Source organism: Borostomias antarcticus (assembly GCF_949987555.1).
Source record: "Borostomias antarcticus genome assembly, chromosome: 14".
NCBI lineage: Eukaryota > Metazoa > Chordata > Actinopteri > Stomiiformes > Stomiidae > Borostomias > Borostomias antarcticus.
In genome coordinates, this window is record NC_140247.1 from 12,103,914 (window position 1) to 12,115,177 (window position 11,264).

General features: G+C 47.0%; 1 protein-coding gene across 2 annotated transcripts in view; it reads left to right on the top strand.

The window, feature by feature from the left end:
• The first annotated feature begins 62 nt into the window (after window positions 1-62).
• Window positions 63-11,264, top strand: part of arhgdia (Rho GDP dissociation inhibitor (GDI) alpha) — an 18,247-nt gene continuing 7,045 nt past the window's right edge. The window contains exon 1 of one of the 2 annotated variants that reach the window (XM_084449022.1): window positions 63-117. The gene's annotated coding sequence lies outside the window, so the exon portion shown is untranslated. Of the gene's footprint in view, window positions 118-815; window positions 866-11,264 lie in introns of those variants that run through there. The other variant, XM_084449023.1, reaches the window with a different exon arrangement.

Below are 11,264 nucleotides of genomic sequence, written 5' to 3' on the forward strand. Positions count from 1 at the left end.
CGCGTACACTCGTATTGTTAAGAGCGCGTGCGTGATTCCCGGAAGAGCAGCGTTCCCTCGCTGCCGCTCCCTCCTCATTCACCCAGGCGCGTTCTCCAACGTACCAGCAGCAAAACGGTAAGGGCCCGAGGATAGTTTAGCAACTGCTTATTTTGACCACATTGTACAATTAAAGTAACGATGTAGTTCACAGTTAACTTTTAGTTAACTTTCTACAGTAACGTTATAGATTGGCTAAACTCACGCCGCTTCAACTTGTTAACGGTAGCTACGAGTTTACTGTCAACTCGCAATGAACACCGATGTTTTTTTTGTGACAGTTTATGCTCGTAGTGGCTCATCTATTCTTGTTGGGTTTGATTAAATCAATAAATTAGCTTTCCCTCGTTTGATTCCGCGTTTGTGTGATGGCTATCTGATCCCTGATCGTCGAGGCTAGGTAACGTTATCCATTGATTAGAACCAGCAACCCTGGGCAAGCGCTGCCTTTTGTGATTCAAGTTCTATAATAATGTTTTTATTATTCTGAGTCAGTCTCATTCTTTCACTTTTTTCACGTGGACTCCCGCTGTGCACGAAAGTAGGCTATTCGTCTTGTCAAGTTCTCGAAGTGGTTTCTAGGGGGGTATGTCATCCTAAATCACCAAACGTTAAATCTGAAATTTTAGCCAGTAATGTTAGCCTACTAATGTTACAGAAGGAAAGCATCCAACTCACTTCATCCTGATCCTGCGATAGTGAATATGATGGATACATCCTTGTGTGAACTCGTCAAAGTAACGTTAGCTTAATGATCTTTTCAGCGGGCATCTAACTTCCTGGATTGAAAGCTCATTGATCTTTCTCACTGATCCCAAGTGCCGCCGTGAGTAGGCTTAATCAAATTCAGCCTTGATTACTCTAACCTTTTGACTTTCTTCGACATACTCCCGGTTGAGTAGTTTTAATATTTTCTCACTGGTTGAGATCAAGACGATTGGAGTGACAGTACAACTTTCTGCATGACTTCTGTCTCCTCTTCCCTGCTTCCTTCCTGTGTGTGTGTCCACATGACAGTTCAATTAACATGTCTGCAGAGCGTACATTATTTTAAATGACTCCCAAAACCCAGGTTGTACTCAAGCGATCAGAAGTTCTGTATAGGCCTACTGCTTTGACTTGAGTTGTAGGCCCACGGTAGGTAGGTCTATGGCTGAGACAAGTTGGCATAGTAGCAGCTAGATCTGTGTAAGCCTATCCCAGTGTGTGACTGACCATGTTGCCATGTGCTCTGCACGATAACCATTTCTCCAGGGCGGCTGTAGCTCAGTTGGTAGAGCGGGTCATTCAATGATCGAAGGGTCAGTGGTTCGAATCCCAGCTCCGACTGTCCACATGTCGAAGTGTCCTTGAGCAAGACACCTAACCCCAAATTGCTCCCAATGAGCAGGTTAGCACCTTGCATGGCAGCTACCGCCATTGGTGTGTGAATGTGTGTGAATGGGTGAATGAGAGGCCATTGTAAAGCGCTTTGAGTGCCACTAAGGTGGAAAAGTACAGTCCATTTACCATTTACCATTTCCAGAGGTATGGAGAAACATCCCCCCCCCCCCCCACCCTACCTGATGGAAACCAGACGGGAGGATGCTGACTGCTCTCCTAGAGCCAGTTCTGTCTGTCTATCTAGCACTCTCTGCGCTGTCCTCTTTCCCTCGTCACAATCTCTCGGCCTTCCATGATTTGGCACGTCAGTCCACCGGCTCTGTTTTCACTCAAACTCCCAGAGAACAGGCCCCAGTCTCCGGAGGACAGGAGCCCCCCCCCCTTCTCTCTCTCTCCCCCTCTCTTTCTCCACACAGATGGGAGTGGTGTTCCTGAGGAGGGGGGGGCCAAGAGATTAGCCTCTCTCCTCACCGTGCTCTTGGTTGCGCTCTGTCCTCATTGTGCTCTCAGCAGACCACCTCCCCCGGGGGGGTCCCTGCTGCCTTGCTCCCCTCCTGCATCCTCCAGCAAATGAATGGAGGTCATTCTGGACACGCCCCGCCCATATCTCAGTGAACCACCAACAGGCTTGGTAGGCGAGAGGAGCTGGAATTTCTTATTGTGATGCGAAAGGAACGTACGTTTATATTCTTTATTTTATTTTTTATTTTTTTACAGGGCCCTAGGCTATGTATTCCCATTGTACATTTTATCCGTGTCCAGGCCCCACTTTCTATGGGCTCAGATCCTCTTTCCTTGATGTCGTCGTTTTTTTGAGACATTAGTCATTTACGGAGAGGAACCACCTGTTCTGACTGCATCAAAGCAGCTCTAGTCTGGCTGGTTGTCCAGAGGATGCTGCCGGCTGGCTGTTGCCCAGGGAGAGAGACCGGATCTGGGCATGTATCTGAGCCTGAATCCCCTCCATCCACCACCACTGAGTGGAGGCAGGGAAAGACCATGACCTTTCAGCTGGCACCTCCATTCACCAGCTTCCTGCCTCTGTTACACCCCCCCCCCCCCCATCACACACAGGCTATTTCTAAATATCCCCCATTTGTTTGGCTGAGATTAAATAAGCTTAAGAGAAAAAAACTTCTTGACTCCTCCATCTCTCTCATTTCCTCTCTTTCTCGCTCTTCCTCTTTTTTTGTCTTTCAGTTTAAATACTTTCCCTGTCCTGACGTCTGGACCTCTTCTCTGTCTCTCTCTCGCCTTCTCGTTCAGTTTCTTCATGTCTCTCTGCGTTGCACCATCTCTGCCAGCAGTTCCTTTCTGGTGCGCTGCATTCACTTCCTCAAGGCTTTGGCTCGCGAGTGCATTTCTGTTTGCTCTAGTTCAGCCTCAGCCCAAGACCCCAGCCCCAGCCTCTGTCTTAGCCTCCAGCCCCCAGTCCCAGCATTTTTGCCCGAGCTCCAGTCCCAGCATGGGTCTCACTGTTGACATTGGACCGCATCACTCCACCATTGCTGGATTAATACCAACCAATCCAAAACATCAAAGGGCAAGGGAGCCATAGTTGTTTAGCTTGCAATCCACACCAGAGCTATCGGGTTGAGAAAGCCAAGGAGAAAGTCACAAGGGGATCGCAGAGAGAAGCTTTGAACGAGGCCTCTGCGTTAACACGGTGTGGTTAGACTCCCATCGGCTCCCCCAGCGGATGTGAGTCACCCAGCTCTCGGCTGCAGAAGGAGAAAGCTCTCGATCGGCCCAGGAGTTTGAAAAGTAGGCTAGCCACAAAGAAGGCATGGCCCTGTTTCAGCCCGTCTCAGAGCGAGCGTGCTGGATCTGGAAGCAGGCGGCCGTTTGAAGGAAGTTGTGTGGACAGGGAGCATCCAGATTCTGGATCAGCACTCCTACTGGTGAATATAGGGTAAGGTTAGGTTAGTCCCTCAGACAGTCTAAAAAAAGAATAAGGAAAAAAAAATCCTTTCTTGGGGGTGGGGTTGCAAATCTCTGGATCTTGAAGGGATTTTTGTCCTCTGGCCCTGTGTATTTCTGACACTGGCCACGAGTAGTATAGCTAGCTAACCAGTAAGATAGCTTGCCAGTCAGCTGTTCAGCCAGCTAGTCAGTCAGTTAGTTAGTTATTCAGCCAGCCAGCTAATCAGCCAGTCAACTTCTTGGCCAGCCAGCTAGTCAGCCAGTCAGCTAGTCAGCCAGCCAGCTAGTCAGCCAGCCAGCTAGTCAGTCAGCTAGTCAGTCAGCCAGCTAGTTACTCAGTCAGCCAGCTACTCAGCCAGTCAGCTAGTCAGTCAGCCAGCTAGTCACTCAGTCAGCCAGCTACTCAGCCAGTCAGCTAGTCAGTCAGCCAGCTAGTCACTCAGTCAGCCAGCTACTCAGCCAGTCAGCTAGTCAGCTAGTCAGCCAGTCAGCTAGTCAGTCAGCCAGCTAGTTAGCTAGTCAGCCAGTCAGCTAGTCAGTCAGTCAGCCAGCTAGTCAGCCAGCTAGTCAGTCAGTCAGCCAGCCAGCTAGCCAGTCAGCCAGCTACTCAGCCAGCTAGTCAGTCAACCAACCAACCAGCCAGCCAGCCAGCTAGTCAGTCAGCTAGTCAGTCAGTCAGCTTCCAGTGAAGAAGCAGTGTGCTCAGTGTTCAGCAAGATCACAAGGACACATGAAAAGAGGGGGTCCTGGGGGGAGGGGAGGCTGTCACTCAGATATCTGACTGATGGAGGGAGAGAGAGATATGGAGTAGGCGGAGGAAAAAGATGGACAGATTGAGAGAGCAGAGATCAAAGCAGCCATAGATCTGTCATTGGAATTCATAGAAATATTCTGGAATTTTGAGAATTCATGGGAAGGCCTGATTATGGGAATTTATGGGGAGACTAGTTCCAGCCTACAAAATGACTAATTCTGTCTTTAAAATTCTGTCATGAGCTGTTGTGCTCCTCCATAATGAGTAATACCACACGTTTACTTCAAATAACATAATTGCAGTCTCTGATGCACAAAGGCCCTCCTAGGAGTGCAGACAGAGATGTTTGTCCTCATGATTTCCACATACGACTCACGATTTAGCTATTGCGCAAATCGTGGTTGAGCATGTAGGGGGGGAAGCATTTTGTGCCTTTTAGTAATTAAGATAAATTCCAGAGTTAAAATTCCCATGGGAAACGCCTACTACTGTAGATCAATCAATCAATCAAAGCTTTATTTGTATAGCGCATTTCATACCCAGAGGCAACACAATGCGCTTTTTGATCTCTCCCATTGACCTATCAGCTGCCAGATCTGTCGTCAGCCTAGTCCTCAAAGTTACCACGCCTTCCCTAAATCCCTCTGTACTTTCCTCCAGACCTGTGATTTAAGGCTGGCGCGTTATCACAATCTTGAGCGAGGGTCACAGATTATGTAATCCTCACTTCCTCTCTCTATACAAGGAATCTAAAAGAAAGGAGGGGACGTTGCGTCACCGTCTAGTGCATGCATGCAGATTGGTGCCACGTGTGAAAACTTGAACATTGCAGTGAATGGGATCACCGTCTCCTCATGACTTGTCATTTTAACAGGTTGCTCGCGCTTCACAGAGACGTAATGTCCCTTCCTTCATTTTAGATTCCTAGTCTCTACAGGCCTAGCCTATAGCTGCAACTCCTCCAGTTGCCAGATTCTCTCACTACCACCCCCCTCTGTGATTGGAAGATAATTGCTTCTCGGACAATGCAACTGTGTCTTGTAGTACCAGGGTTGTTGTGGCTGTGAGCTAGCTGCATAGCTAAGATGCTAGAGTGCTGCAGTGCTGGTGTTTCAACATTGCATCTCCAGTGTCGGTGTGTGTTTTTTTCCCTGCGGAGGCCAGAGGAATAGCATCTTTCATATGTGGTAGTGATGGAATAGATTGTTAATAAGTTCATTTTTCAGCCAAGGCTGAAAATGTGTCTTTGGCCTCACCTCAAATAGTTCTATTATATAATTCGGGGTGTAGACTAGAACTAGTATTGCTGTGTAAACCTGGAGCTGTAGGCTATATTGGCCTACTCACCCAAACACAGGCCGAGAAACTGAACTGCAATTGAAGTTCAAAGGTCACGGTGCATCTGGTCATATGAGAGACTGTGTAGTGCTCTGTGACTTTTGCTACAGAAGGCACTTTCACAAGCTGGTGATTCCTGTGAAAGATATTCACGTTGGGCCTCAGCAACTTTGGGCCTCTAGTTGATTTAAAGATAAACTGGACCCAAAAAAACAGAAATTAAAAGAAAGAGCAACTTTCAGAATGACTCGTCGTCGATGCTAGAGGCTGCTCACGAGGTGAGGAAACGAATCATTCAGCCCAACAGCATAAATAGTGGACTTCAGTCGTTTCTGTTAACAAGTTACAACTAGCCTAATCAACTACTGAGGGTTGTAGAATTTAGACACCTCCCACCACCCAGCTGCACACACACACACACATACACAGCCCCCTTAGCCCAGCTCTAAGAGGCTTTGTCGTCTCCGTAGGCTCGACTTGAACCTGTATTTGGATTAATTAGTGTTTGTCTTAACCCCAGGGACTGAAGAGGAAAATTATCTGGCAGGTAAATCTGGTATAATGCATCTCTTCTCTTGTGTGATTAATGTTTTTCCATAGTGGTCCCTGACAAATAAATGCAATAAACAAAACTTGTGACTCCTCTCTGATCCTGATGAGGAGCCCTGGTTCTCCCCCGGGGGTTTTGGGTTAGGGTAGACTCACGAGACTGGGGTTAGGGTTACACTAACACTAACCACGTATGTCAGGGGATCCTCATGATCTCAACTGTGACACCTAACGCCACCCTCTCAGGACCTAATCACGCCGTAATCCCCCTCCCCAATAATCCCTTTGTTGCTAACTGTTGCTGAGGAACAGGGCTGTAATCCTGGGGCTGGCTAGTCCCTGTGCGCAGTGTTGGGATAACTGTTCCTGAGCCTGATCTCTTAGTTGGCCTGAACCTGGAGGGAGAGGGAGGGGGGGGGGGGGGGTCTGGTTCTAATACAATACACTGCCAAATACTGCACTAATAGGACAGCCTCGAAGGTTCAACCTGATGGAGGCGAAATCAAACTCATCACAGCTCTTTAAAGTGCATTCAAGTAGGTTATTATATCTTGGCTATTTGACCCGCAGAGGTCATTACTGCCATTTGCATGTTGCCTAGCTTAGCCCAGCTCAGGCCTTCACCAAGCACTCCAGAGCAGAACAGTGCCGACTGTGTATCTCCGTTGTCAGGGCGTGTTGACGTGTCAGTTTTGTGCTGGGTCAGCCTGAGGTAGTGTATCACGGAGTAGCAGCCCAATGTTGATCATTGTTCAAGCTAAATCTATTTTAAATGACCCCAGTCATCAATTTCATACTTGGCCAATATGGCCTCTGATTGGAACTAAATGGCTTCCGTTCAGCCCCTGTAAACAGGCCGGACTTGCGTGTGGCGAGCTGGCTGCCAGATATCGTACAGTTTGATCACGAGCTGCAGGTTCCAAGCAGGCAATGACTGCAATGATATCACTGGCATGTCATCATGACCAGGAAGTAAGGGAGAGAGAGAGAGGGCGTGGGGGGGGTTGACCTAGATAATATCACAGTAAATCTGTCGAGCCATGGTATTTCTATGAGCCTACTTTTCCCACCAAAATTAGCGCGTATGTGTTTGGGTTTGTTTTTTTTTTATGTGGGAAAACCCGCTAAAAATAGGCAATTGACTCCTTTCCCATTACCAGTAAATGAGTAGGCTATGACTTTCTATTTTTTTTCCCTGCTGTGTCACGTTAAAGCTTGTCTGCCCACCTTGTCCGGGTGTCATGTTTCTTATTTGTGCTAGTTATGCCATTTAACTTGAACTTAAATGCTAGCTGGCATTGGCTAACAATATTGTACAATCATACTACTAATACTATCATACTGTATGTTAGCTAACTCTAGTGAACGCAACCTGATGCTAACAAGCTAGCGCCAGCTAACATTGATTGGTCCAACATCCAGAACCTCAACATGCGTCATAGCATTGTGTCGGAAAAGGGGCAAATATTAGAGTTGTCTGCCCGGGTGTCATGTTTACGTCACTGCCGATCGGAGCTGGAGTTGATAAATACCCATGACTACTACAGAGTAATTTTCCCAGGAGGGAATGCCAATTGTAACCTTTCCAACTACAGACAAAAGCCAGATGTTAGTGGGTTTTGTCCAGTGGGACAGCTGCTTCGGGTTCTTGGCCTAGACTAGACTAAATATAGGACACATTTTGACGAAAACATGATTGTTCAATATTTTTCTTTGTAATGACTAATGCCCATGTCCCGAGCCACCCGTAGCTTATTGTCCTCTAGTCCCTTGGTCTGTCCCAGGAGAGGGAGAGAGAGAACATACTTAATCAAAACGCCAGTCAGAACCTAGTAATTTCCATGTCAAGGAGGGACAAGGAGTCTGCCCTCATTGTCCTAGGATCACCCTCTCTCTCTCTCGCGCGCACACACACACACACGCAAGTCAGGCGCGTGTTGTGTATAAGCAGCCGTAGCAGCATTGAGCAGAGAAATGTGGCATTCTCCTCTCAGTTATGTCCTGCTAATCTATCTTAGTGCCTCTCCACACACACACACACACAGCCAACACATTCCCTGGTATGAAGTTTGCCCCACCCCAAACACACACACACACACACACACACCTCAGGATGGGAGAGGCTGGCTAGCATGAGGAAGAGATGAAGACAGATACTGGTCTCAGACAGGTATGTCCTCTCCTATGCACCCTCCCCCCTCAGAGTCCAGCTTTAACCCCATTAGAGGAGAGCGCAGAAGGACCCGCCTCTTAGATGGTTTCCTCCAATGGGCTTAGAGAAAGAGGTGAGGAGAGTCCAAGGGATCAAGGACATGGAAGTTGAGATCAAAGTTATAAATCCACTCTAAGAGGAGAGGGAGAGAGCGACAGTGAGAGTTAATTACACAATGTTGTTGACACAATATTCTCTCTGCTGTCAACATTGAGCCCTCTCTTATTCTCTCTTTCTCTCTCACACACACGCGTGCACACACACACAGCTGACAGGCCAGCGACATTGATTTGGTAGAAACACAATAGAACAGGACTTTCTTCTTCATGGGAATGCGGAGACGCATTTCTGAGAAACCGCAGTGAGCCGTCAGCTAGTTTCTTGTATTATGTTTATTGGTATACAACAGACCAAAGCAAATTCTTCATATGTGTAAACCTTCTCAGTGAAACATTTCTAATTCTGATTGGCACAGGGCCGGCTGGGAGGGAGGGAGAGAGAGAGAGAGAGAGAGAGAGAGAGAGAGAGAGAGAGAGAGATCTGTTGGTTGTGGTCTTATGCTAATATTCAGCAGGTGCGGAGGCACTGCCCTGGCCTCTGGAGTCTTTGTTTGCTCCGGAGTGATTTAATGTTCTGTGGCAGCGCTAACGTCTTAGCCTGGGGTTTCACTGTGTGTGATGTTACCACGGGGATATCTGGAGCTGATCTGGAGTCTGATCTGGAGTCTCTCTGCGGTGTTTGTGTCTGCGAGAGATTGAATCATCATGGAAAGAGGGGTTGTGTTTGTAGTTCATACATGGCGTCTTTCACCTCGGAACCGCCGAGCGGTTTTATGGCCTCGGTCTTTCTCACAGCTTTTTTCCTCTCTCACTCTTTATTCTCTCTTTCATTCTTTTATCTTCTCTTTCTCTCTTCGCGCGGCCCTCTTTCTCACACATGAGGGAGAGAACATTGACAGTATCAACTTTGCACATTCTGTTTTGTAGGTTACCTGTCTTTGGACACAGGGTTCAAAATGAGATCTTTATCTCAATGGGGCCCCCTGCTTAAATAAAGGTTAAATTAATATACCTTGCTATCTAAAAAGTGTCTTTACTCCATTACACACACACACACACACACTGCCTGTATGTGTGATTTAACCTATTGGCTTCCTGTCCCAGTTTATAGTATATGCTTCTTGCGCCCCCCCCCTCCCCACACACACACACAATCTACCATTGTTCTCTCTGTAGGCCTACATCCTAGGACTTGCTGTTCTATATCCCTGTCTCAGGCCTGGTTAGTTACAGGCCTTCAGAGACTGGATATTTCTCCGTTTATTTACACCCATCATTAGAATTTTATTCTCTACTCCCCTGTTCTCCATGAAGTCGATTCCCAGGGTCTGTTTAAAGTCAGACTGAAATTGATATGCTTATGTTCTAACAGTGGTAGCTTTAGGCCTCCACCATTCAGCAGAAACGTTGTGAAATCAACTTGAATATATGAGAGCCAGGAGAGAGGACTTGAGTCCAAGAGAGACTTAAAGGACTAGATTGGTAATTACCATCGACATAAGCCCAGTTATAAGGTTATTTATGATCATATACAACGGATATCAACATTTTGACAAATTGTGCACTTGAGGTATTAGTGCTCATTGCTCATGTCACAGCTAAGTACACAGTGAATATCTATGGGCATACCAGACTACTCCTTAAACAGCTTCAGACGTTCCTGACGCACGCAGCTGGGTCCAGGTCCAGCAGGCTTGCAGCCTGAGCTGCAGGTGTTACATCAGCTTTATAATCCCAGCAGTGGTCCAGATGTCAATGACTAGGCTTTGGCTTTCCCCTACTGGTTGGTGTGTGTGTGCGTGCGTGTGTGTGCGTGCGTGTGTGCGTGCGTGTGTGTGTGTGCGTGCGCGTGAGGTGCTTATACTTTGCTGTACAGGATTTATGGAGAGCAGTAATTCAGGTCACTGTCCTACAGATCATGCTTCTTTTCTTTTATCGCTTAGAAATCACTGGTCTGAAAATGCAGCTGAGGACATGTCCATCCACTAGCTATCTTAGGAGCAGAATAGGCTACATGCTTTCCACTATCCACAAACCAAAGAGCAGGTCATTGGGCGGCTGTAGCTCAGTTGGTAGAGCGGGTCGTTCAGTGATCGAAGGGTCAGTGGTTCGAATCCCAGCTCCGACTGTCCACATGTTGAAGTGTCCTTGAGCAAGACACCTAACCCCAAATTGCTCCCAATGAACAGGTTAGCACCTTGCATGGCAGCTACCACCATTGGTGTGTGAATGTGTGTGTGAATGGGTGAATGAGAGGCCATTGTAAAGCGCTTTGAGTGCCGCTAAGGTGGAAAAGTGCTATACTGTATAAGTGCAGTCCATTTACCATTTGATCATTAGCCTACTTGGTGGGTGAGAGAGGGTAGGCTATGTGTAACGTATTCAGACTGAATTAATGGATCTCACTGGGTTAATGGATCTCACTCCTCTCTCCAGGCCTTCACTTCCTCTGCCTAGTTAGTGGGAGATGAGGGCCCTTCTCTAATGTCATTTGCTGATTGCTGTGGAGTGTCACACTGTCAGGGCAGTAATTGGGAGTGACTGGTGATTCTGGACAGCTGGGAGCAGCTAGCCACGGTAGCTCTTATCTATATTATCTTCCCTTTACATAGTTAGCTTCTCCTCACTACATTAGCAAGGCTAGCTGGTTAGCTTCTCTTAAAGTCGCACTGAAACCATGGATGTTTGAGATCATCTAACTTCCGTAGTTTGACATATTTCCGACGCAAACAAGCTATGAGGGTGGGACATATGTTTAGAGGAATTTGATTGGAACATTGACAAGTGGACAGGTTTTAAAAACTTCAGACAGATTCGATAGAAGGATAGCCTTGATTGACGGGTGGATGTTGTGAGATTATTGGCCTAAAATCTAAGGTACCTGTTGTCGTCATTGCACGTGACCTACCGTTTTCCAGGAAGTAAGAAATTATATACTTTGATATAAGATTACAACAAAAGTAGAATCTTATATTTTTTTTGGCATACATCGTTGAATAGGTGAACA